The following is a 25,839-nucleotide window of genomic DNA, read 5'->3' as shown; positions in this document are numbered from 1 at the left end:
CTTTCCCTCACACAGAGTCCCCCTCTCTCCCTTTCTCTCTCTCACACGCGCGCGCGCACTCACACACTCACTCTCGCACACACTCGGCGGCCACCGCGCACACTCACACGCACACTCGCACACGCACTGGCAGAGCCTCTCAGCTGCTCTCTGCAGTTCTCAGGAAATGAATGGGGGGCAACCCAGGGAACTGTTGTACTTGCAAATGACTTACCCGGATCACATGATGCGCTAAATGTAGGGTGGGCCGGTGGGTGGAGGCAGCGGAGCCGCGAGCCCGGGTCTAGCGTGGGGAGCCTCGCCAGGCCCGCATCGAATTACCCCGGGGCCCTGCCGAGGGGGTTGCAGGACGCCGTGCTCCTCCCTTGCAGCCCGCAGCTCAGGAAACCGGAGAGGTGCTGGGGGGTGGGGTGGGGCGGGGCGGGGTGAGGTTGAGGGGTGAAAACACCAAACCCCCAAACAAAAGAGCTCTGGGTCCTCCTCCCCAGAAACAAAGCCCCGCCGCTGCGGGCGAGCCCTGGGGTGGGGCCGAGGGCGGGGGCGGCGGCGGGGAGGGGCGCGCTCAGCAGGCGCTAAGTCGCTTTATTGCCATAAAATGGGGCCCCCGAGCCGCTCCGCCCGAGGATTAGGAGGCGGGCTCTGAGTGTGATGGTTGAAATCCCCTGTGGGAAACTAACCCCTCCCCGTTCGCAGAGGTAGAAGGCAACACCCACTGCCCGGCCCTCGCTCCGCCGCCCGGGCCGCCGGCTGGGAGGTGGGTCCGCGGCGTCTCCACCCCGCCCCACCCCGCCCCACCCTCGCCCCCGCCCCCAGCCTCGGCCTGCGCCCGCTTCCCTTTCACCTGCACCACCTTGCTGCGGCACCCAAAATAACCCACACATGGCCACCGCGCCCGGGGAGCCCGCGGGGCCTCGCGGGGGGCGGAACCCCGGGATTTCAACTCGCTCGGAGCCCGAGAAAGTCCCCTCTTTTGTGTCAGAGCGTGCATGGCAGCATTAGGAAGGGAATTCGGAGACTAATACAGCGCGGAGCCCGCAAGGGCCCCCCTCCCGTGCCCCCTGGCGGGGGGGGCGAGAGGAGGGGCCGCGGCGCCCGCGCTCTCCCCGCGGCTCACCCGCCAGCTAACTTGGAAAGGTGTGGGCGGAGCTGGCTGGGCAGCCGCGGAGGCTGCGGTGCTGGCGGCGCCACCGCTTTCGGGGACCGCCCCCGAACGCCGGGCATCGCCCGCGCAGGGCAACAATGAGGTCGGGTAGGGGGTGCGGGGCCGGACGGTACCCTCCCCGCGGGAGTGCGCGTGAGGGTGGGGCGGGCGGGGCGCTGGGCGTGTAACGCCGGGCAATCATTGTTTGGGTTCCGGAGCTACACACGTTGCGGACGAGGCGGGGGCGTCCTCCCTCCCCGCTCTTCACCTTGGAGGGATGAAAGGGGGCGAGGCCGAGACGCTGGCTTCGCTTTGGAGCCCCGGGAGCAGTGGCGCCCGCCCGCGCTAGTTATTTAGGAAAGCGGGAGAACTTGCTGAAGGGGAGGGGAGCTGGAGCTGCAGACCCCTGCCGAGGCCGCGGGGCGGTGGGGTTTGGGGCACAAGGGAGTCTAGCCCTGCGTCCCCGAAGGGAGCCCCGAGCTCTGGGCTGCCCGGACCCGAGTCCTTGACGCCTTCGCCCGCGACCCCTCCCGCCCGCCTCGGTGCCCAGGGGACAGATCCGCGGGGCTCTGGGGCAGCCAAGAGGAGGCGGCGGCGCGACCCGGCCGGGGCGCGGGTTCAGCTCCGCGCGGGGGGTAAGGGAGGCGGGGGTTGTTGGGGAGGAGACTGGGCGGAAGCAGTGGGCGGGATGCGGGGACTGGGCTGGACTCGGGCGGTCATCCATGAGGTTGCGTGAGCCACTTTCTTGCAAACCTAGGTGAGCGCGCTGAGGCTCCCGGGCGGGCAGGACACCGTGCACGGTTCCCCTGTGTCCGCCCCGCGTGGGAAACCGCCCGTGGGTGGGAAGGCCGCTAAGGGAAAGTTTATGTTGAGGCAGAAAGATTTGCAGTGTGTGACCTGAAGTGGGATAAGAAGAGAAACAAGGGAGAGGCCGAGAAACAGGAAATGAGAGCAAAGACTCGAATTCTAGCCAGGAAAAGCCTCGCCTAGTTTTACATTTTGCGTGGCATTTTCCAAATACTTCTACTAGTCAAGGCGCCAAGTGCGTTATCAGTGAAAACAAAAGCAATGGCCAGCCTGGGGCGTTCTCTGCCTCCCGCCACAATCTGCACGTGAGGACGATGAGAACTGTGGTCCCGCCTGGAGGGTGTGATTCCACAGCCCACTTCCAGCCCTGGAATCAGTGGGAATCAGTGGGCCTGTGTCTTACAAATAAAACAGTAGTGAGGGAAGGTGTCTCTGACCTGACCCTAGGGTTTCAAACAGCAAATAAGTGTGAAGGCGTTGAAAACTGTGGCCCACTCCTTAGGCAAAGTATCCTTAGAGGAGGAAAGCAGTGGGAGCGGGAAGGCGGTGTAAACCCACGTCCGAAAACGTGGGGGCGGCAAGGGAATGAGGAACTCGGAAGGCAAATGGAACCCGGAGGCTCAGGGGGTGTGTCGCTGGGGCATGGGTCTCTGTTCAGGGCAAACAGCCCTGGACCCCAGCCTCTGGGTTGATCCTGGGCACCGGTAAACAGCCCTTTAAGCTCCATTACATCGGGATAGAAACGACATGAAAAGACAAGTTTGAAAACGGTAGAATATCAACAAACGCACAATATTTAAACGAAAAACTTGCATCTGCTAGAAACACTGTAATGCTTCCCTCTAGGTGGAGCGGGGAGAAGCAGAGAGTGATGGAAGTGAGTTTAACTGTAAGAGTGGAAGGACTGTGTAAGAAATGTCATCGTGGCAGCTCTTTCTCAGAGAGATAGCTGAGTGGCGGACTGACCATAAATATGTCCTTTTTTTAAATATGTTTTATTGATTTTTTACAGAGAGGAAGGGAGAGGGATAAAGAGTTAGAAACATCCAAGAGAGAGAAACATCCATCAGCTGCCTCCTGCACACCCCCTACTGGGGATGTGCCAGCAACCAAAGTACATGCCCTTGACCAGAATCGAACTGGGGACCCTTCAGTCCGCAGGCCCAAGCTCTGTCCACTAAGCCAAACACGTTAGGGCCATAAATATATTCTGTAGCAATGGCTTCTGCACGTTCGTTCCAAATTGCACTGTCTATGGCAACAGCACTGGGTATGTAAATAGAATGATGAAAGATAGAAAATAAAGTACAAGAATCTATTCCAGAGGGGTAGGTCAAAGTTAATATCTAGAATCTGAATAATGTGGTTAGAAAAAGGAAATATATCAGTATTAGGGAAAGAAAAGTACTTGCAGATTTTTAAAAAGAATACAAATGTCAATTAAGGCAACTCCCCAATATAAAAAGAACAAGAGAAAGAAAATACATATTTAAAAGTGAGAATCACTTCGTTGTGTCCACTGGGGATGGGTATGGAAGAGCAAAACCAATGAAAGAATAAAGAAGTATCTATATATTGGAAATTAGTGTACTGGAGGAAATTATGTAGGGGTGTGTGTGCCTGTGTAAAGGCATACATTTCCAATTCAGTTCATATAGTTCTATCTGTATAGGACTTAGATTTAAACACACTAAGGTGTGAACACAAGAGGAGAAGGTAGAAAAAAGTACACATACCCTAGCAAAAATTTGTGCATATCTTTATGTTTGATTCTTTTTCCTCTATTTGCATGCGTGTGGAGGCATGTGAAAAATCAGAAAACGTAAATCAGGAAATGGCAAAATTATTTTACCAAAAATTTATAAATCTGACCACCTAAAAGAATATGTTGAAATTACAGAATCATAAAATTTCCGTGTTGAAAGGAGCTGAGTCCAATGATACCTGATATTTGCATTCTATTTAAAACCAAATTGATTTTGGTTAAAGATAGTCCACTTCCTTAACTTTTTATATTTCATTTACTTAGTCATTATTATTGCAAATACAAAAAGATTGAATTAGCAAAGAGGTTGGTATTCTGAGTTTCTTATCAATGGTATATTTATTGGACTTCTTTTACCTAACGGATTGTCCAGAAAAGAGAAGAGCATATACAAGCACCTCCAAAGCAAATAATATGTCTGAATTCAATGTCGATGATATAGCAAAACTTTACAACTAGCCATTTTAAGTGTTAATAAAATGGCAAATGTTACCAATTCAAAAAATTTTCTTGTCAGATCTTTGTATACTTTACCAGTCAGTGGTCATACTCTTTAAAAATATATATATATAGTGCCAGTGGTAGAAAAATCTTTTACAGTATTAAGAGTATTACCTGTACCAAACCCTGGTCTCTCTAAGGTAAAGACTCTCTTCAGTATCTGTACATGTAAAGTTCTTAAGCCTTTGGATTAGTGATGTTAAAAACTGCATGGATGATTTAACACCAATATCATTCTGGGCAAGGGAGGGGCGGGGAATGGAGTCCATTTTCAGAAATAAAAGCTGTGTTGAAAGATTAGAACTGACTAGAAGTGAAAATAAAAGTGATTCCCAGAACTTTAAATAAATCAAAATACATAATCCTGATTTTTCCTAGGGCCAGAAGTGAATATGTACTGTTAGGTTTTTATTGCCTATTTTTTTTCATGTGTCATGTTTTGGCAATAGTGTGCAGCAAGAGGGGATTTTCCTATCTAAGTATGAGAAAGGCACGTAAAAGCCGTACTACAAATGCAAACAGCTGGTGATATTACATGATTACCTGGCAAACAACTTTTTGATTTGAATTAGGTGCTGTCTGGAAATCAGGGGAAAATGACCTTTCATGACTTTGTTTTGTTGCAATCAATACAGTTTTTGGTCCTTCTAGCTTAAATATCTTCATCACATCCACAGATGTGTCGCTTTTCCAAGATCCTGCATAGTACTTTCATTGAAGTCTCCTGAATCTACCACCACATCCCCTCCCCATTTCTCTGGCCCCTCTTTCTCTCACATTTTTTCCATCTCTCCTACAGCAAAACCTTAGTTATAAAAAACCTAAAGTGGCACAAATTAGTTTTAATACAATGCCATGGTATTAAGGGCTCCACCTAGGTTCACATGCTTCATACTTCCCCTTGCAGCCCATGTGGACACCTTGCCATGCCCCAACCATCCCAGATACCTTTACTTGATGGTCCTCCTCAAGTTCTCCCTATGGAATTTTCCCAAAATGCTTCCATGATACTCACAAACATGTATATATATCCCATCCCCTCACTAAAAACAATCATCTTTCCCTTCTTAGAGCTTATTTTGGTATAATGGAAAGAGTGTCTCAACCACTGACCCTCCAGTTTTTCATCATTTTTTCTGATTCTCAATTTTTCACACCTATTTAAATATTTCCCACCAAATGGTAATTCCCTCACTTATTCTTGAGGTATTTAACACCTTTCTGCTTTCATTATACATTATGGGCTCCCCTATCACAGGTAACCCTTTGAGAACAAAAGCTGCACCATAGCCATTTATTTAGCCTACTTTTCCCCCTCACACTGTTTTGCACATAGTATGTGATGGATGAATGCTTGTTGAACAATTAAATGATTATATAAAATTGGAATAATATTAAAGTGCAATGTAGTAGAGAACCTGTTTCTTATATTTGGGTGCATGCGTTGAAAATAAGAAGCAAAACTCAAACATGTCAAGAAATTCCTTTTGAACATTGATTTTGGCAACCTTCCTCAAGCAAATTTCTTTTACATTAGAAGTTTTTACATACAATAATGTACCCGATTTGGAGCATTTTTACCTAATTTCATTATTCCTCTCATATTTATTCATTTAAAATCATTAAATCAACAGTGTGGGGGTTCCTCAAAAAAAATTAAGAATGAAATTGCCTTATGACCCAGTGATTCCAATTCTGGGACTATATCCAAAGAAACCCGAAACACTAATTCAAAAGAATACACGGTGGGGCAAAAGTCAGATTACAGTTGTTCATATGGAAAATAATACAATAATTAATAAATAATAATACAAAAAAAACTGTTTTACATATAACTGTAAACCTACTTTTGCCCCATCCTGTAGATATTGTTTCAAAATATCTAAATATAATTCACATTGCCCCACCCTGTATATCACCCTATGTTTATTGCAGCATTATTTACAAAAGCCAAGATTTGGAACCAACCTAAGTGCCTATCAGTAGATGAGTGTGAGTGGATAAAAAAGCTGTGGTACGTTTACACAATGGAATACTACTCAGGCATAGAAAGAAGGAAATCTTCCCTTTGGTGACAGCCTGGATGGATCTAGGGCAGCCGTGGGCAAACTACGGCCCGTGGGCCGGATACGGCCCGTTCGGCTGTTCTATCTGGCCCGCGGAGCCAAAAGAGCGGAGGGTTCTCTTGCTCTCCCCTCCACTCCTTTACTTTGAATTTATATTAGTTCACACAAACACTCCATCCATGCTTTTGTTCCGGCCCTCCGGTCCAGTTTAAGAACCCATTGTGGCCCTCGAGTCAAAAAGTTTGCCCACCCCTGATCTAGGGGGTATTATGCTAAGTGAAATAAACCAGTCAGAGAAAAGAAAATACCATATGATTTCACTTATATGGGGAATCTAATAAACAAAATAGAAACAGACCAACAGCTGTTTGAAGAGAGGGGCTTTGGGGGTCTCAGTGAAAAAGGTGAAGGGATTAAGCAGTACAAATTGGTAGTTGCAGGATAGCCACAGATGTGTGGATTGCAGCATGGAGAACATAGTCAATAATGTCCAGATAATGGGGTATGGGACCAGAGGGCTGCTTGGGACAGCAGGGGAACTACTCTATAAGAGTACATGGTTTTCCGACAACTTTGCTGTACATTTGAAACTAGTACGAAATAGCATTGGATGTAAACTGGTTGAAAAATAAAATATTTTTAAATCACTTGATCAATTACATTGCTTTCCATTCTTTAATATTAGAATTATATTGTGTTTAATTAAAAAATTTTTAAAATTCAATACCAGAGGGAAAAGTCATAGCAAATTTGTTTTGTTTAATGGTAATGTGCAAGTTTTTAGATGGCTAAAATTGGAGTTATAATTTAATAAAAATAAATATAATGTTTAAATATAACAAATCAAGATATATCAGAATTGAACTGTAGCTAGTCTTGGCTTTTTAAAATTTTTATTTTTTCAGTAAAACAATTTAATAAAATATTTTTGGTGAAATGCCTTGTGCATGTAAGATAATATATATCATGTACATGTTATGGTGCGCTCCTGGGACCTGTCCCTCACTTAAGAAATGGGGTATTTCCAATTCTAAGTTTCACACTGGGGCCATCTAGGTCTCATCACTCTCCTGTCCCTCCACAGGTAGCTATTTTCTGACCTAGGGTTTATCATTTTATTGTAATTTTATTCATATTTTTTATCTTGACATTGTCTTCACAATCATTTTGCCTAATAATTAATTGCTATTATTTATTTTATTATTATCCCTGTGTTAGAGTGTTCTGAAATTTTTGCAATTTTTCACACATTATAGTGAACATCTTAGCTTCTTTCTTTTAAAAAAGATTTCTTTTAAATAACTTCCCCTAAGTTGTGTTACTGAAACAAAGATTATGAATTTATTTTTACTGTTTTAGAAACATACTGCCAGATTACTTTTCAAAAGTATTTTACCAGTTTACTATGACACCATCAAATGTGAGAGTGCTAGTTCCTGTGTTCCTACTTTGAAAAAAAAAAAACACTTTAAATTGGTAAATAAGAATAGCTTAAATTTTAATTATTTTATTAGGAAGGTTGGACTCTACTCCAGGAATGTCAATGTGACATGAATTGAACTGATCTTGCCACAGGCTAGCTGACAGGATGAGAGTCTGGCTACAATAGGAAATGAACACTGGAACAGCTGTGAAAGACATTACAAATTTAGACTCTAAAACTCAACAACTCATAATCTCGGGGAAGGAGTACGAGAAAGAAAAAATCAGAAATTTTTTTATATTTCAAGTGTTGGTAATAACAGAAAAAAAGGTTCTTAAAAGTATGAAATTCAGGAATTTGCTTTTGATAAATTTGGGAATCATCTAAGTAGATCATTAATTCTACCATACTGCAAGCTAAAATAACAAATAGCTGATAGAGAAGAACAGAAAGAAAGAATTAAAACCTAGTTCAAAACTTAGGAATAAAATAACATGAAATGAAAATGGGGAGAGAGAAGAAAGGAGGAAGGGAAAAAGGAAGATCACTATATCGATTGCTTTGCTTTCATCTGCAAACAACAGAAAATCTGACTAATATCTGCTTAAAATACGTATTTTCTGTATAGCCTTCCCCCCCAATGGAACAAGAAATCCAAAGGTAGGCAACCACAGACCAAGACTGTGTAGCTGCTCTCTGTTGTCCTAGAGCCCCAAACTCATTTTCTTTTTCTGCTCCCCTTCTTAAAATGTAACTTTTTTCCCCTCCTCAACATTAAGAAAAAGGAAAAAGGCTAAAGATAAAGCTCAAGTCTATTCCTTTTAAAAAGGTTTTCAGAAACCACACCCATATCATCTGCTTATGTCTCGTTGGCCAGAATGGTTTCCTGAGGACCAATCATAGGAAAGTGTGCATGGAGAAGGGCATCTTAGATGGAATTTGAGAGTGTCTGCCTTTTTACTGTGTAATTTTTAATAATGTTTTAGTCATATTACTGAGACTCTATATTTTTGCTGCTGGACAGCTAGAAAAAGAAAAGCATAGGCTTACAAGTTATTGGTACAATTATTGTAAGGACATCTATATATATAAAGCCTAATATGCAAATTGTCCCCACGGGAGTTTGACCGGGAGACTGATCGCTTGCTGACATGTGGGCTGACCACCAGGGGGAGGAGCAGAACGAAGGAAGGCCCCAGCTGGCAGCTCTAAGGAAGGCCCTGGCCAGTAGCCGGAAGGCCCCAATCAGCCCTGATCACTGGCCAGGCCTAGGGACCCTCTCCATGCACAAATATTGTGCACTGAGCCTCTAGTCAATTTATAAACTACACAAAAAATTTTGTGATGTTTTTTAACATGCTCTTTTCTGCACAATATGGTAAAAAAATTTTTTTTCATCAAAGTATACAAACTATAATATAGTCAGTTTTAGATTAATCCATGAGAGATTTAGCTAACTCAAAGTGTGAATATCAGCTTAGCTTCACCCAGTGTCATAAGTCTGGTTATGGCTCATCTTTCCACTCCATCAGTTTTCATGTCTTTGATAACTGAACATTAATTTTTTTAAAGTTGGATAAGCAGATTGCAATCAGAAAGTAAATACAAACTTCATTTCTATTTTATATTTGGATATTAGTGAGCCAGCAGTGTAAGAACTGGCACCTGTGAAACTAAAGTCCCAAAGTGATTTCCAGTTCCATCCCTTGAATGAGTGATCTTTGATAGCTTAATTTTTCTTAGTTTGAGTTTTCCTCCCTGTACAACTGGAATGGCACCGTCTTTATAGGGATGTGAAGAACTAATAATATCTTATATTCCTTCCTCTACAATACTGTAAGCTCTATGAAACTTGGCAAGAATTGTGTCTAACCACTTTCAGTTATCCCACCAGTATCTAATCAGCAGCCAACTTACAAGTCCTCAAAACTTTTTGATAGAAACTGAAAACTTCCAAATTGTCTACCACATTGTGGATGCCCTATAATTATTTTGCATGTGTGAGAGTTTGTGTGTGTGTGTGTGTGTGTGTGTGTGTGTGTTAGCTAGAACCCATAAGCTTCTTTAATACAAATAACTTATTGTTTGTTCACTATTCAAAATACCTAAATATAGTCACCAACTAAACTAATAGAACTGTTTGTCAAGAAAAATAATCTAAAGAAATATATATGAGGTTTTTATAGAGTAGTTTAATAAAATGTTTGGACCAAGTTAATTCAATTAGCAGAGATCAGTATTTTCCTAGAATTGGCATGCATCTGCTTTAACTGACCTATCTTCCAAGTTAGAATACATATAAAGTTAAATAACTTAAGCTATATCTATGAATTATAAAGAAAATGTATCCTTAAGACTCTTATTAAAGAATTTTTCTTTCTTTCTTCCTTTTTTCTTCCATTGTTCCCTCCCTCCCTACTTCCCTCTTTCCCTTTCTCCCTTCCTTTGCTCCTACTCCTTCCCATCCTCATCTTCATTCTCTCTCTTTCCCTCTTTTAAAGACAGGGACAAATTATAATTTACCCATGAAAACTTAGGTTTGCCAGTTTTTTGTCTTTATCCAGTACTCAAATTAGCTTTTGAAACGTTTATGTGGAATTGAAATACAATTTCATTCTCAATTCCACATAAAAATGGCCTTGGCTAATGAAGGAAGGTCACTGCAGGGCAAGCAAACATCTTTCTCAAAACAACCCTAAATTTATAAACTGACATTATTAACCCATTACTATGTGCCACACTATTCAAAGTATTTTGCAAATAATCCATTTAATCTTCACAAGAATCCTAGGAGTCTATACTATTGTTTTCACCTCCTCAGTGTGAGTCTTGCCAAACTATTACGAATCCCACAAGCACTTCTGAGACTTCTTCACTTTAATCTTTTTCTATATAACACCTATTACTATGAACTCTGAGAGAGGGGAGAAAAAAAAGATACCAAGAAGGGCTTCTGGTGGCTAACTGGGCTCAAATTAAAAAAACAAAACAAAAACAGAGCCTAATGGAGAAGTCCCTCACTGGACTGCCTGCCTCTGAGCTAACCTGCCTGCCTGCACTGTGTAAAGGAGTTCCTGGAATCCTATGTAAACCAATAGGATTGAGGCTTTCTCCATCCAATCAGAGCTGCACAGCTCTGGCCAATCACAGCAGCTCTATTCTGATCAATCAAGACAGTGCTTTTTGGACCAATCAGTCTTTGAAGATTTGGAGTCTTCATTTGCATGAGGACGGACCAATCAGCGACCAGAGGGGGGGGGACTCCTGACCATATGAGCCAGCTCCACTGGGGCTTGGAAAGCACACTTCCTTTTTCCATGGAAGATAGAAGACTGTGTACTAGTACCCTTGGTTGAGCTGAAACACAAAAATGTCTCTCCAGAGCACAGCTGTCTAGCTAGAGAGGGGCCTGGCCCCACAACCTCCTGGCCCCACGCCACCTGGCCCCAGAGCTGTTCCACAGTTATGCTGTTTCACAGCAGTGCTATGTCATTGTTGAGCTGTTTGCACTAAATAAAATTTCCTTTTTCACTGCATCCCAAACTGGGGATTCCTATTGGTGTTGAATTGGCACCAGTGACATTGGTTGACATTCCCATCCAATATACTATCTATTTTACTTTTTATATTGTTGCTTATTATCTATCTGCAGCCTGCCTCCACTACAGTAGTATTTCCACAAGGACCAATTTTTCTCTCATGTTCACTGCTGCAGCCCAATGTGTGGAAAGTGTCTAGCATGCAGCTGGTACTCAATAAATATTTAAGAATGAGTACAATTTCCATTGCATAGATGAGGACACTGAGGCATCCTACTCCTTGATACTAGTTTATCTTCAAAACTACAATTATAAGGATGTTGTACAATGTGTCATTAATTGTTATAATATAACACATTTCCATACATATATTTCTTATTGGTGAGAAAGAGATGAATAACCTCAATAGACCCAGCTGATGAGTATGGGTATTAGAAACTCAACAGATTATAACAAGACCATGGCTAGAGAAAAGATTTCTTCAAAAATGAGAATGAAACCAGAACAAAAAAAATTCAATACATGGCCATTAACTATTCTTACAACTTACAACTATATTTCCTTACTAATATCAGCAATAGGTTTTGAGACTTTAAGCGAAATTATGTGTAATGAAAATTTTACTAGGGGATAATTGATATAAACAAGAGTTAAATTCCTGTGACATCCATTAACATAACAAAATGACATTGAGTGAAATGATGTTATTTGAAGATCTGCTGTATATCTGCATATTTGCATTTAAATAAACTACTGACTCATTTTTTAATTAAAATACAATGTCATGCCTTCATATTTCTTTCAAATCAATCACTACATATTTATTGTACAAAAGTCATTCTTTAGTCCCAGGAGCTAAACAGTGTAACATAGGAGAATAAATGTATAGCTGAATACTGTCTATATTTTAACTCACTGAGAGAGAAAACGTAGATGGAATCATTATATTTTCATCTTCACATTATGCCTGGTATTTTCATGCCTAAGTATTAAGATGATAGGTGCTATAGAAAGGGTAAATAAACACAACAGAGGAAGTCTATTTAGCTATTTTAGAGCGGTTGTATTGAAATACTATCTTGCTTACGATTTTCAATTCCACAAACCCTCATTAATTATTAAATATTTTTCTCATTGAATTAAACAGAGTGACTATATTTTCTCAGAAGAAAATGTCAAGTGACACATAAGGCTTACTTTTAACACATAAAAATTTTCTTACATGAATGAAATTCTGTAGCTTTATTAAACTACCCACCCGATACCCAAAATAAGCAGAAAGTATACATTATATTTATTTCAGAAAATTAAAAAGAATTTAAGTTCCATTCTTTATTTCTTTGAAGCTGAAAGAAGTTCTTTCCTATTGCAATGACAAAACCAACAAACTATGTCATAGACTTTCACCACTGTTTATTAGGCAAGGTTCTTGGGACTGTCCTGGCTGACTCTAGAGAGGTTACAATAAAGGTAAGTGCAGACAAAAGTCAGGGAGAGGATGTGACTGTCACATCCTACAGTGCAAAATGCTATGCCATCCTTCATGATCAAATATCTGTTTATTTTTACACTGGGATGATTATATCAATTTATCATTTATTAATTTATCAGAATTACTCATTTTAAAATGTTTGATTGAGCCCAATCAGTGTGGTTCAGTGGTTGAATGTCGACCTATGACCCAGGACAGTGGTCGGCAAATCGTGGCTCACGAGCCACATGCAGCTCTTTGGCCCCTTGAATGTGGCTCTTCCACAAAATACCACGTGTGGACGTGCACGTACAGTGCGATTGAAACTTCGTGGCCCATGCGCAGAAGTCGGTTTTCGGCTCTCAAAAAAAATTTCAGTCGTTGCACTGTTGATATTTGGCTCTGTTGACTTATGAGTTTGCCGACCACTGACCCAGGAGGTCACAGTTCAATTCCAGTCAGGGCCCCCAGGGTGAGGTGTGGAGAAGGCAGCTGATCAAGGATTCTTTCTCATCATTGATGTTTCTCTCCCTCTTTCTTCCTTTCTGAAACCAATCTCTCTCTCTCTCTCTCTCTCTCTCTCTTAGTATATATATACATCTACATTGAGTGGCCAGTTTATTATGATCTCTGAATGCATAATAATCTGGCCACTCATTGTATATCCCATATAATAAAAGGCTAATATGCAAATTGTTCCCTCGACCAGGAGTTCGACCAGCAGGCAGGCCGGCCAACCGCCCATATCCCCTCCCCCTGGCCAGGCTGGCCAGACCCCACCCATGCACGAATTCATGCATCGGGCCTCTAATACACACATATACTGAGTGGCCAGATTATTATGCATTCAGAGACCATAATAATCTGGCCACTCAGTGTATATATGTATATATATGTATAAAGTTTGTTTGAGTAGTGTTTTATAATGATACAATTTGCTATTAGCATGCCTCTTTGTTTCATTATGAGTTATGCTCATTGTTTACATGGCTTCTTGCCTGAAGAACTGTTATCCACATGCATGAGTTCCCTGGGCAGCCGCCTAGACAAGAAACATATGGCTGGGTCTGCTGCGAAAATCTAGACGCACACCATGTGCAATTCTATCTCTTTTTGTGCACGTGTGTTGACTTGTGTCCATTCATGCACATCCACATTTGGGATCTGTATCTCTTACAATCATGTACCAGTAAAAATATTTATATAATTTAACTCCCCAAATACTTATAAATATTACTTCTATTTAGTAACATGTAATCAAGGAGCAAAGAAATATTTTGCCATTTTATCTAGAAGCATCAAAGTTAGAAAGGAGATAGGCAACTCTCTATGGATTTGGCAATAAACTCTAGACTTTAGGTTTTTAGCTTTACTTCTGAGACTGGTCTTGGATCAGTCTCTGAGGTTAATAGCAGACATGTTCAAACACATTTTAAGCCTATCTGAAAAATGTAGTGTATTTCTGAGTCTTGGCATCACAAAGCCTACAAATTATCTTTTTATAATAAGCAAGCAAACTTAATTATTTGAAATTTCAAACAAAAAAAAGGCTTTATTTTTAACTTGAACATGTTTTTAAAAAATGCTGTAATTAGCTTGAAATTTTGTCAAAGTAGAACTTCTTGAAAATTGGTAGGTCCAAATCTTAAAGTGAGCATAAAGCAGGTACTTAAAGGACATTAATAGCTAGCAAAACACATTTAAGTTAAAGGGAGAGAGGTTTAAATGGCCAGAGACCTTTGAATAAAAAATATTAGGTAGATATCTTAACCATAGAGTTATAAACATGTCAGAAATACAGACTTTCCCACTGCTCTCTGAGCAGAATGATTGGGCCATATTGTTGACCTTCACTAGTCAATTAACCCTTCTGTAACCTTCATTTTCCCATCCGGAGTAATACCTGCTTGTAAAGGAAATGCTAGACCACAGATATAAAGTAATATTATTTTATTACTATTATTATCCCCATCAGAAAAGCCATTCCTTTCTGCAATAATGCAGTACAAGTTTGATAAGCCTCTGATGTAGACTGTTATCAAAACACTGGGGGGGGGGGGATCAGATTAGGGATATTGGTAAGGAGCAAGAGGTTGGCTCCTTCCTTTTAAGAGCCAAATCTGTCTGTGTTATATGTTTTTGTTTAAGAACATTTTAAATTGAATTTCCTTTGCCACACTGTTAATAAAGAACTAACGTTGCTTTACAATTTCACAGGACTTTTAATTTAGACAAGTGCTGCTCCCTATCTGCTATTGCATTCTCATGTTACAATATACGTGTAAAAATCAATGTGCTAAGTGTTTGACGTGTTTTTTTCCCCTCATTTAATCCTCACAATAGCCAGTGAGGTAGGTGATATCTTCTTCTATTTTTTACAAAGAAGAAAACTGAGATCCATGGACGTTAACTTGTTTCCAAGGTAACACAGCTAGTAGAAGCTGGAGCTGAGATTTGCTCCTATGTTGACAGCCTTCAGACAAGTACTCTTAATCACTGTGTATTCTGTGCCCACATCCGGTGGAGGGAACTTGTTCATGAACATTTAGATACTTTAGAGTTGAAGACTTGCCAAAATTGCCTACCCTGTGCGTGTCTGGTCTGAGTTCCTGGATCCCAGCACATTGTTTTTCCCTTTAGACTGAATTTATGGCTTATGAATGAGGAACTTCGGGAAAAGATTAGTGAACACTTCTATATGGTTTAAAATTTCTTATGTTTTGCATCTAGTTCAGATGGAATAGTGGCAAATGCAGAGTCGTTCTTGGGGAATGAATGGACACCTTTGGTATTCTGGAGGATGCCAATAGGTAATGCTACACAAAGAGTTCTATGTTCTCAAACATTTGGGGAAAATTTGGTTACACAATGATAAATACCTTTTTTTGAAGAAGATTCTGAAGTAGCTGTTAACCTGTTAATTGACATTGTTGCTCTAAAAAACAGAGCCAACATAGTATATAATGTTTCCCTACAATATTTAGTCACCAGGTTTTTCCAAGACACTTTTTAATACTCTGGAAATATTTTTCCAAGCAACTCAAATTCCAAAATGTTCCTTTGGGATGTAAGTACTACCCAATAATCCTTGGACATTTCCTGGTCCAATACCTGGTCTCCCATCCTCATTTTCCCACTGATAGCCTTGATTCCTATTTCCCTGAGAAAACAGAAGCCCTCAGGAGTAAAGTGTCACATATATGTTTCACACCCCAGCTACCCGCCTCCTTTCAGCTCCGCCCTCCCTCTTGATATCATGGATAAACCATAAGGCTACTATCCAAAGCCAACTGCTCCACTTTGGCATTAAATTCCTTATCTTCTCACTCACTTAAGTATTTTGCTCCAGTAATTGTTTCCTCACTTCTGCACAACCAAGTTTTCCTTTTCAACTGAACATTCCTTTTAGCACACAATATGCTATAATTTACACAGTCTTAGAAAATACATTTTAAAACCATTCTCCTGACCACTCAGGATCCTCCAGCTCCCACCCCACTTCTCTATTCTTTGCTATAACGAAAGTCTGCCAAGAAGTGCTCTATTTTTTCTCTGTACTCAATTTCTCCTCTCTTGAAACCAATTCAATAAGACTTTTATCCCCACCACTCATCTAAAACTGCATTTGTTAAGGTCAACAACAATTACATCTAGTGTTTAAATCTATTAGTAACTGCTCAGTCTTCATCTTCGTGATCTATCAGCAATACTTGGCACAGATAGGTCAAGAAGATGAAGTTTAACGCTAACACTGACAGTTAAAGAGATAGTTTAACTATCTTCTCCTTGAAATATATTTTTCCACTGCCTTCCACAATACTACATTCTCTCATCCTTTCTTCTCTTTCCCCCACCCCAGTTTTCCAGTGTTGAGTGCTCATGTTCACTGTTGGATTTCCTAACTATCTCCAGCCTCTCCCTTAGTGATCTTATCCAATCTTGATGGCCTTAAATGTCACTTACATGCTAATAATCCTCAAATGTGTATCTTAAGGTGCCCTTAACTCCATATTTATATATTCCACTACCTACTCTATAGCTGTACTATATGTGTAATGGCCACCTAAAATTAACCTGTCTAAAACTGAACTAGAGATCTTACCCATGCTCACCCTGACCCTCACTCTATTCCTTGTAATCTTCGTCATCTCAGTAAATAGCAGTTCCTTCTTCTCCCCTGCCAACTCTCCATATCCCACATATCATTTTTCTCCATCACAGTTTTCCACCCATTCAGAGCTTCTTATAGTCCCTGAGCACACCAAGTCACACTGCCCCAGGGCTATGCACTTGCTACCCCCTCTGCCTGGTTTGTTCTGCCATTAGGTCTGTATCTGTTGCATTTCCTCACCTTCTGGTGTCTGTTTATCAAGTCAGTTAGGCCTTCCCAGGCAACCTTTTAAAAAATAGCAACCACTTCTCCACTTCATCCATCTCCATTTCCTGCTTTATTTTTCTTTATATATCAACTAGAGGCCTGATGCACGAAATTCATGCATGGGTAGAGTCCCTAGGCCTGGCCGGTGATCAAGGCTGATCTGTGGAGCAACTGGTGAGGTGATCAGGAGGCCCCCGCTGGCACCTGCCTTGGCTGGCCTGGAGCCTGTGGGCTGGGGGCAGCTCCTGATGGTCAGTGCGCGTCATAGCGACTGGTCATTATGCCGTTGGGTCAATTTGCATACTAGGCTTTTTTTATTATATAGGATATCAACAGTAAACATAATTTATTTGTTTATATTTAATTTTCTATCTCTCCCTGAGAAAACAGAAGCCCTCAGGAGTAAAGTGTCACATAAATGTTTCACACCCCAGCTACCCATCTCCTTATACTATAATTTAAACAGTCTTAGAAAATACATTTTAAAACCATTCTCCTGGCCATTCCTTTCTAGGTTGTAATCTCAGGAAGGACAGATTTTTTTTGTCTGTTTTGTTTAACTAATGTATTCACATTGCATGAAGTGTGCCTAGAATGTAGTTGGAACTCAATAAATACCTTCTGATTTAATTATTGAGAGAATTAATGAGTACGTCTCTAATATATGTTGAAGGAATTCTTCTCACCCAAATATCACACATGAAAAGGCTCACACTTATAGATGTAACATTAAGATTTTAAATAAGATGGCTTTGTTTCCTTAAATTAAAGAAAAAAACTCCTGCTATCATTATGCATCAGTTATAATATAATAAAAATAGTAGTACTCAGTCTCTGATTACTAATTTTAGGATTTAAAACAGCTGATGGGTTTATTTTCATTTAGTTATTTGAATATAAACTCATTTAAGTAATTACAATATGGATAGAGAATTTGCTTTAGGGTCTGAGAGAAGATTGAAGACTGAAGATTAATAGTTCTGATGGGTATGTGTTGATAACATGAAAATGTGTTATTTTGGGGGCACTTTCATATCACCATTTACATTTAAACTTGTAATTCCACTAGATAAAAATAAAATGTGATTAGGCATTTATAGTCAATAGACAAAGCCATACAAGTCCCAAACTAAGAAGTATTCCCAAATCTAGGAGAAAGTCAAAAGAAACAGTAAGAAATTTTGACTAGGAAATGATTGAAGCTTATAAATATGTGAATCAGACAATAGACTTGACAGATGTAACCCTCTGCTACTGTGATTCAGAATCATTACGGTGATGACATGAAAAACAACGATGGTTCCTTATATGCTGGTAAAAGTGGCCAACCAAGAATATTAGGAATAAACAATAATGTATTGCAATCTGTTAAAAAATGTGTGTTGAAAGGAAAAGGGTGGGGTGAACAAGCACAAACTGGAGTGGTAGCACTCCTAGAGAATAGAAAGAGGAAATTAATAGGGGAAGAATGTTTCATTTTTGGCCGTATGTTTTAAGAAAGAGGGCGGCCTGACTTTGGAATATAAATAGGTGCTCTTGTACAGCCCTTTAATGGAGAGAAAAGCAGTACATGGGGCTCCTACAATGTGATGGAAATAGCCTGCAAGACCACCCAAAGCATTTATTCTGATCCCAGATTTACCAAGGCAGTTTAAAAAATTTGGTTTCTCAATACAGCCTGGTTGGCAGGAATATTAAGCTAAGTTTCTCATTATCAAGTATTTAAATGTCATCCTGGTACAAATAAGTCATGTGTGACTGGGGTCCAGATGAGCTTGTTTTCCTTTCCAGGCAAAATTACAAACTAGATACATTTTTCTAGAATGCTCCCCTCTCAAACCTCAATCCTTATCTTTACCCTTCCCCATAATTATATCACTCCAAATTCCCATAAGTATATCACTTCCCTAAGATCCATAGATTTTATTTGTCAGGACTTTTGTGCCACCTGATAAACTAACAGGACATTTTTAAGGCATTTGCTTTAATGGAGGGCTCTTAAGGCCTAAAAGTTGAAGGAACCAAAGCATAAAGTTCAAATAAAAGTGGAGAGATATAATAATACTCAATAGCAATAATTTATTATGTGTTTGCTGTGTATCTGTCTCTCTTACCATATATATTTAGTTTAATTTTCATAGTCCCAAAATCTGGATATAAAAAATAAAAATGCTTTCTTTTTCCCATTATAACTGAAACTACTTAAACTTAAGAAACCCTAGTCTCTCTGATGGTAGAAATTTTTGTATCGCCAATTCACGTTCATTCAGTAATTTCCTGAATTGAATGTGGTCGATTTAAGGTTTTAAATCAGTCAGTTCATGATTCTCCCTTATTTTCTCTTTAAAGCCAGGGATTGAACTAAAACTCGGGTCAGGAAGGGGTTGAAGAAGGGACTATTAAAAATATTGTTCTAGCTTAGGGATGGGTCATCTGACCCAAGTGTTATCCTCTGTGCTCATTTGGTCCAGCAAATTGTAACTGGCCCTGCTTGGACTTGAGCATCTGGTGTATCCACTATGGAGTCCATACCCTTCCAAGGACCTCCAGTGGTTACACCCTGGTTTCTTCATCTTCTTGTTCTACTAGTAAACATGAGGTTTCCTTTAGTTCACCTGTTCTCTCAGTGCAAGCCCCAGTGGCTGTCCCACACCACACTCAGGTCAGGGACCTCAAAAGTCTAATTGTTTACTAACAACTTAACCATTGTTAGTTAACAGCATTTCATTCTATGTTGGATTTAAACCTTCTCTAGAACATTTGAAGCACTGTGGGCTTCACCTGGGGAGGCCAAACTATTGCTTTTCTGCTCTGGGATTCCCCTGAATCTATTTCCCACCATCCTGAGTTTCTAGGCATGGCCTTTGTGCTTGCCTTGCTCTGGATTTTTAAACTACTTTTAAACTTAAAATGAAATGGTGACTTTTTGTTCTAAATTGGATCTGCCCCATCACCCTTCCTTGAGGCAATGAATACTGTTTATTCAGTCAGTAGAGTCCTGAGACCATTAAGAACTTAAGAATGACTGCAAACATAAATTGTATTGGTTAAATTTTCTTCTTCTTTTCTTTTATCACCCCCATAAGTATTTGCATCCCTAGGGGAAACATAGTTTGCCAAGTGTACCATAGTTAGGTCCCTGATCAAGTTTTGTTTAACCATAATTTACTTATCAGAATCTCTGAGATTATGGAGTTATTCATGGATCATGCATGAAGTTATAATTTGTTTCTACTGTAGAATCATCACTGCTTTCCTTAGAATGTCTCTTTGCTACCTTTTGCCTCCCAAGTCATCAGTCCTACAGAAGGGCCTTCCCTAAAACTGGGATAACTAAGGGTAATCTCTTCTTAGGGTTGTAGGAAATTATGGACAGGACCCCAATCTAAATTTCCCATGATGTCCACTGGTTCCCTGGAGTAATGATGGTCCCATCACTATGTTCTGGAAGCTGGCTAAGAAGCTGATGGACATTTAACAATTCCTTGCTCTAGCATCATCATGGTATCTCCAACCTCCATGGTCTTCTCCTCACAGTTTGAACATAGGACCTTGTTACATTTATGGCCTACATTGGAACTCCTAGAATCAGCCTTCCTTCTATTAATATTTCTTTTGCATTTTAGAGTAGAGCTGATAGCCTTAAACATAACTCTATGTCACTCCATTTTATTCCTCTGCTGACAATATATTCTCAGTGAAATTAATTTCACAGTTTGGGGTTCAAAGCTTTTGTTTTCTGTACTCAGTTCTCTCACAGCATCATGGTTCTGACTTGCTCTAACTCTTGTCCAAGGTTTGCATTAGTTCATGGTGCAAGTATGTTTTGCATGAATGTTCCTGGGAATTTCAGGCAAGCCCTCACATGTAACAAAGTTTTACAATCACTCACCTAAGTGTGCAAAATTCTAATAATGATTATGTCTCTATGAATGAAATTAACTCAGTTCTATAGCTTACCTTTAGAAAATGGAAGAAAGATAATCTGAGCAATTCAAGATGTCTCAGTTATTTACAATTTATGTGTGGTCAAATCAAGTTAAATATTCAGTTGGTTGACTGTTTTCTTCCTCCTCTTCTGGAATAATCTGTGTTGGGAGGAATGTTGTTGCTTTTGCATCATCCTGGCATTGGTCCAAGTGATGTTTTCTGAACTTGCTGACATCCAAGAAGCTGTGGTTCATCTGTCTGATCCCTGCTGTAGTGCCTTGACATCTGTTACTAATGCTATGTTTCACCCAGGGCCTCTGGTCTCAGAGTCTACATGTTCTTGCTTCTCTCTTGCTTGTATCACTTCTTTGTTCATGGGTACATTTTGTATAAACAACTTTCTTAGATCTTCTTTCCCATTTTTCAGGTGTTGTGTTGGAGACTTGCTCTAAAACTCACCTTCCCTAGCTATATCTTGGGAAGCTATGCTATAGTCCTGTCTGCTCTGAGATCTCTTTAGATTCCAAATTTGTGTCCAGAGTTCTGGACACTTCTCAGAGGTCTTTGTGTGATCTTGTTATATTTTCTTCCAATCAATTCCTTCTAGGCATCTGATTCTTCTCTTACATCCTTTGGGTTGAGAAAAACTGCTCTGTAATCATCATGTATGGTTTTCTACAATGTAGTTTATATATAGAATCTATGCTCTGAGTGAAACAAACTCTGGATCTTTGGAACCCATAAGCCCCCTTCCTTTCTCATTAAGTCCAGTTCTTACAAACAGGAAGTGCTATGAAATATTTGACATGAAAGAAGCTTGGCTAACTCTGCTTTTTGCTCCTTCTCCTAGGAAAATGGCAAAAGTCTAAGGAAGAAAAAAATGGACACTGAAAACTTTATTTTTGTGTGAAATTATATATATATAATCTACTGGCTTCTAAGTAATGTAAGAATGGCCAAAAGTCACAGGAGCAGGTAGGGAATAGAAGCTCAGAAGATGCCAGAGATCAGATTGAACCACCTCCTGAAGATAAGGGGCTCTCCCTAAAGCACAAACACTACAGGAATGAGTCAGGAGGTGGGGTGAGCAGGGTTATAGTAGAGGCCCTCTAGATTTATTTGGTCCAGATAAACATAAGAGGTAGGATGAAACTGTCAAACAGATGAGCCATACTGCAGAAAATAGTCTACCTCTGTGCTTGTACAGGAGGAGAAATGTCCCCCCAGGGTAGGCTTCCAGACTTCATGACCTCCAGCCAAAAGTCTAACTGCTAGAGCATCATGAAAAAATACTCTAAGAAATAAAAATGTGTTAAAGAAGAGCAAAATTTCCCAGCAGATACACCAAACTGTCAATATTTTGAAAACTCATACAATACTCATAGAGGAACATGTGAGCCAAAGATTAAATATCCAGCCAAACTATCCTTCACATATAAAGACTAAAGTCTATCCAGGCTATCTTCAACATGCAGGAACACAGGGAACATTGTCTCAATTAACTCTTCTTGATGACTTTGGAAACTCTGCCTGATGCACAGGCAGAAAGCATTGAATCTAACTATAGGCAATGATTAAACCAAATGTGAGGGAACATGGTAAAAAAACATATATGTGTATGTGTCCTAACAGTTTAGAAAGTATTAACTAATGAGAATTTGGAGAGGTAGAGGAAAATGGAAGGTAGGGTAAGTTTGTTGATTGCTTCATCTGTAATAGTTGAGAATCAAGAGATATCTTTAAAGTTGACAGATCAAATAATAGAAATATCACCAAATGTAACCATACTATTAAACATTAAAAAAGATAATATAGACAGAGAATGAGGGGGGAGAGGAAATAGGAAGCATGCTAATTTTATGATTTCTCATAACAGAAAGTTAATAGGTACTGTCTAAAAAATGAAAAAATAAGAATATTATATTGATATAATTATAAAGGTTCCACTAGTATAGGAATACAAAATTTCTAAATAATAGAAGAACTGCACAAAAACACAGACACAAAGAATATAGAGCACAGAGTTAGAGACTTAAATAAATAAGGTATAAAACTGAAAGCATATGTTTAGTTTCTGTCCTCCCATTAAATTGCAAGCTACACAGAAGTGGAAATATAGAAGTGATAATAGAGATGATGATAGATAGATAGATAGATAGATAGATAGATAGATAGATAGATAATAGATAGATAGATAATTCCTTCACTCACTTTTCTGGTGCCTGGGATGGTGTCTGTCTATCTATCTATCTATCTACCTACCTATCTATCTATAATCTATCCATCCATCTAATCTATTTATCTATATGACTATCATAACTTCTGTATTTCCAGCTACAATACCTTGAGTAGAAGACATTTAATAAATATTACCTGACTAAATAAATGACAGAACCAAGATATCATTCATTAATAGGAATAGGTTTAACTCTCTAAGAAAGGAGAAATTTTTTAGACTGAGCTCAAAGACAAGCCAAAGCTAAGCTACCTTTGAGGTATACCTAAAAAATTCTGACTTTAAAATATTGTAGGTAAAAGTATGGTCAACTTTACAACAAATGAACCAAAATTAAAGAAAGCAGGTGGCTAAATTGGCTGAGCATCATCCCATACACCAAAAAGATTGTGGGTTCAATTCCTCATCAGGGCACATATCTGGGTTGCAGGTTCAATCCCAGTCTGGGAGGCAACAAACCCATGTTTCTCTTGCACATTGAATTCTCTCCCCATCTCTCAAATCAATAACAATATCCCAGTTGAGGAGAAAGCAAGCATGGGTCATAATCTTGGTAGCAGATATGGTGAGTTTCAGGCCAAAAAGTATTAAGTAAAACAAAGAAGGTTTTTAATTCACAGTAAAGATACAGGTATGAATGTTTGTGCTCCCCCTTAAACAAGAGAAAATAGTAATAAAGCAAAACTTTCAAACATCGCCAGTAAAGGTAGAAATATATTAGCAGTACAAGTTATTTTTTTGTAAAATGGGAATTTCAAATTTAGTAACAACCATTAGGAGCAATTGAGACAATTGTATTATACTGATTTTGTTAGATCAAGTTCCTTTGTTGCCATCTAATAGAAAATTGACATAATTGATGTGCGAACGGCCCATCTTTGGCATCAATAAAGCTGTAACAAAAATGTTTTTTAAATAATAAAAATGTCCACAGTGTAATCAGAATTCCCTTGTATGTGGCACCTTGTGCAGTGTGCAACCAAAACAACTGAACATAGCAGCCCTGATGAGTAAGTAGATTTGAACTAGGGTCTGCCTTTCCAGAGCCTGGGTACCACCCAGGTACATCCCTTGGGTTCATTGGTTTGTGATTTGGCCCCACCCCAGTTTCTAACCATTAATGTCAAAGGGAACTGATGGGTCAGATAGGAAGGAATAGAGCACATTGAGGCGACCAGGCTTATATACTAGTACAGTTGGTGTCACTTTTCCCCAGTGCTAGCATATGGCCTGGCACACAGTGGGCACTCATTAATGCAGATTGAATGAATGATCCTATGAATGAACGCTAAGTCCATTCTCCCTCTGCCCCCCACTCAGTGCAGCCTGAGTGAGAAGGCTGATGCCACCTGAGTCCTGGGATTTGCAGCACCTCCACATAGAGTACAAGTTTTTAACTCACCTTTCTCACAGATCAAAACTAAGTGTCTAGAAGATTTGGATATTATAATTAGTAGAGAAGATCTAATATATACATACAGATGTATGCATTCAATATTGTATCTTGAAAAGAGCAAATACACATTCAAGTGCTCAAGTCACATTCACAAATATTGACCATCTGTTATGCTACACAGAAAACTTGAATGAATTTTGAAAAGTAGAAATTATATAATTATCCTCTGAGCCTAATGCAATAAGCAGAAACTAATATCAAAATTTAAAATATTGTATTTATTTTTTTCAATTTTTAAAAAATTCAGTTTTATTGTTTTGTTTCCCTTATTTTTGAGCATTAAGAAAATGACATTATACAGTGATGTCATTGTTCTTTGTTTTCACTCCATGTCGTTGTTCCAGCCCTCCATCTTTGTGTCACTCCAAAACTCAGTGGCCCGAAATAACAACCATTATTCATAGCTAATGAATATAAACAGGCATCTTACAGTATTTCTGGAATCAGGAATTCAAGAGAAGCATGGTTGGGATATTCTGGCTCAGGGTCTTTCATGTGTTTGGAGTCTTATGATATCTAGAGCTGAAGTCATCTCTGAAACATCTTCACTCCCATTTCTGGTGCATGGACTGGTCAGACTGGAGCTGCCGGGGAATGGAGCAGGCAGAGCGTCTCACGGCATCTTTCTCTATCTCCACGTGTTTTCTTCATGGGTTTCTCCAGCCTGGTGGCTTTAGGGTCCTCAGAATCCTCAGGCAGCTCAGGGCTTCAAAGGCAGGCAGAAACTATCTTGCCTTTAATCACCAGCACTCAGAAGGCATATAGCTTCTGTCCTGCATGAGGTAAGGCAGTCACAAGGACCCACCCAAAATCAAAGGGAGGAAATGTGAACTTGACCTCTTGATGTGAGAGGTTTTGGTGAGGGTGGTGGTTTAATGTTCTGCGAGAACATGTGGGACTGGAAATACTATTATGGTCATTTTGGAAAATACCATCTGCCTCAGTTACCTCCCAAAGATTTTATCCATAATTTTGCATGTAGTTGTAGTGTATATATTTTTGTCACTGTCTAAAAATACTTCATTTTATTAACCCATCTTCTGTTCATGGACATTTGAGTTGTATTTAGTTTTTTGCTAAAGACATTCTTATCTGTTATGTCTTTTGGGACTATACCTAGGAGTAG

At 39.9% G+C, this 25,839-nt stretch overlaps 1 protein-coding gene across 2 annotated transcripts in view; it reads right to left on the bottom strand.

Annotated features, from left to right (window-relative positions):
- The window catches only part of KLF12 (KLF transcription factor 12), a 675,261-nt gene that overhangs the window by 489,439 nt on the left and 159,983 nt on the right, over positions 1-25,839 (bottom strand). The window contains exon 1 of one of the 2 annotated variants that reach the window (XM_080660593.1): positions 215-336. The exons of the other annotated variant lie outside the window; for it this stretch is intronic. The gene's annotated coding sequence lies outside the window, so the exon portion shown is untranslated. Of the gene's footprint in view, positions 1-214; positions 337-25,839 lie in introns of those variants that run through there. 2 annotated transcript variants of the gene reach the window in all.

Source organism: Plecotus auritus (assembly GCF_963455305.1).
Source record: "Plecotus auritus genome assembly, chromosome: 3".
NCBI lineage: Eukaryota > Metazoa > Chordata > Mammalia > Chiroptera > Vespertilionidae > Plecotus > Plecotus auritus.
This window is presented reverse-complemented; position numbering and strand designations above follow the sequence as displayed.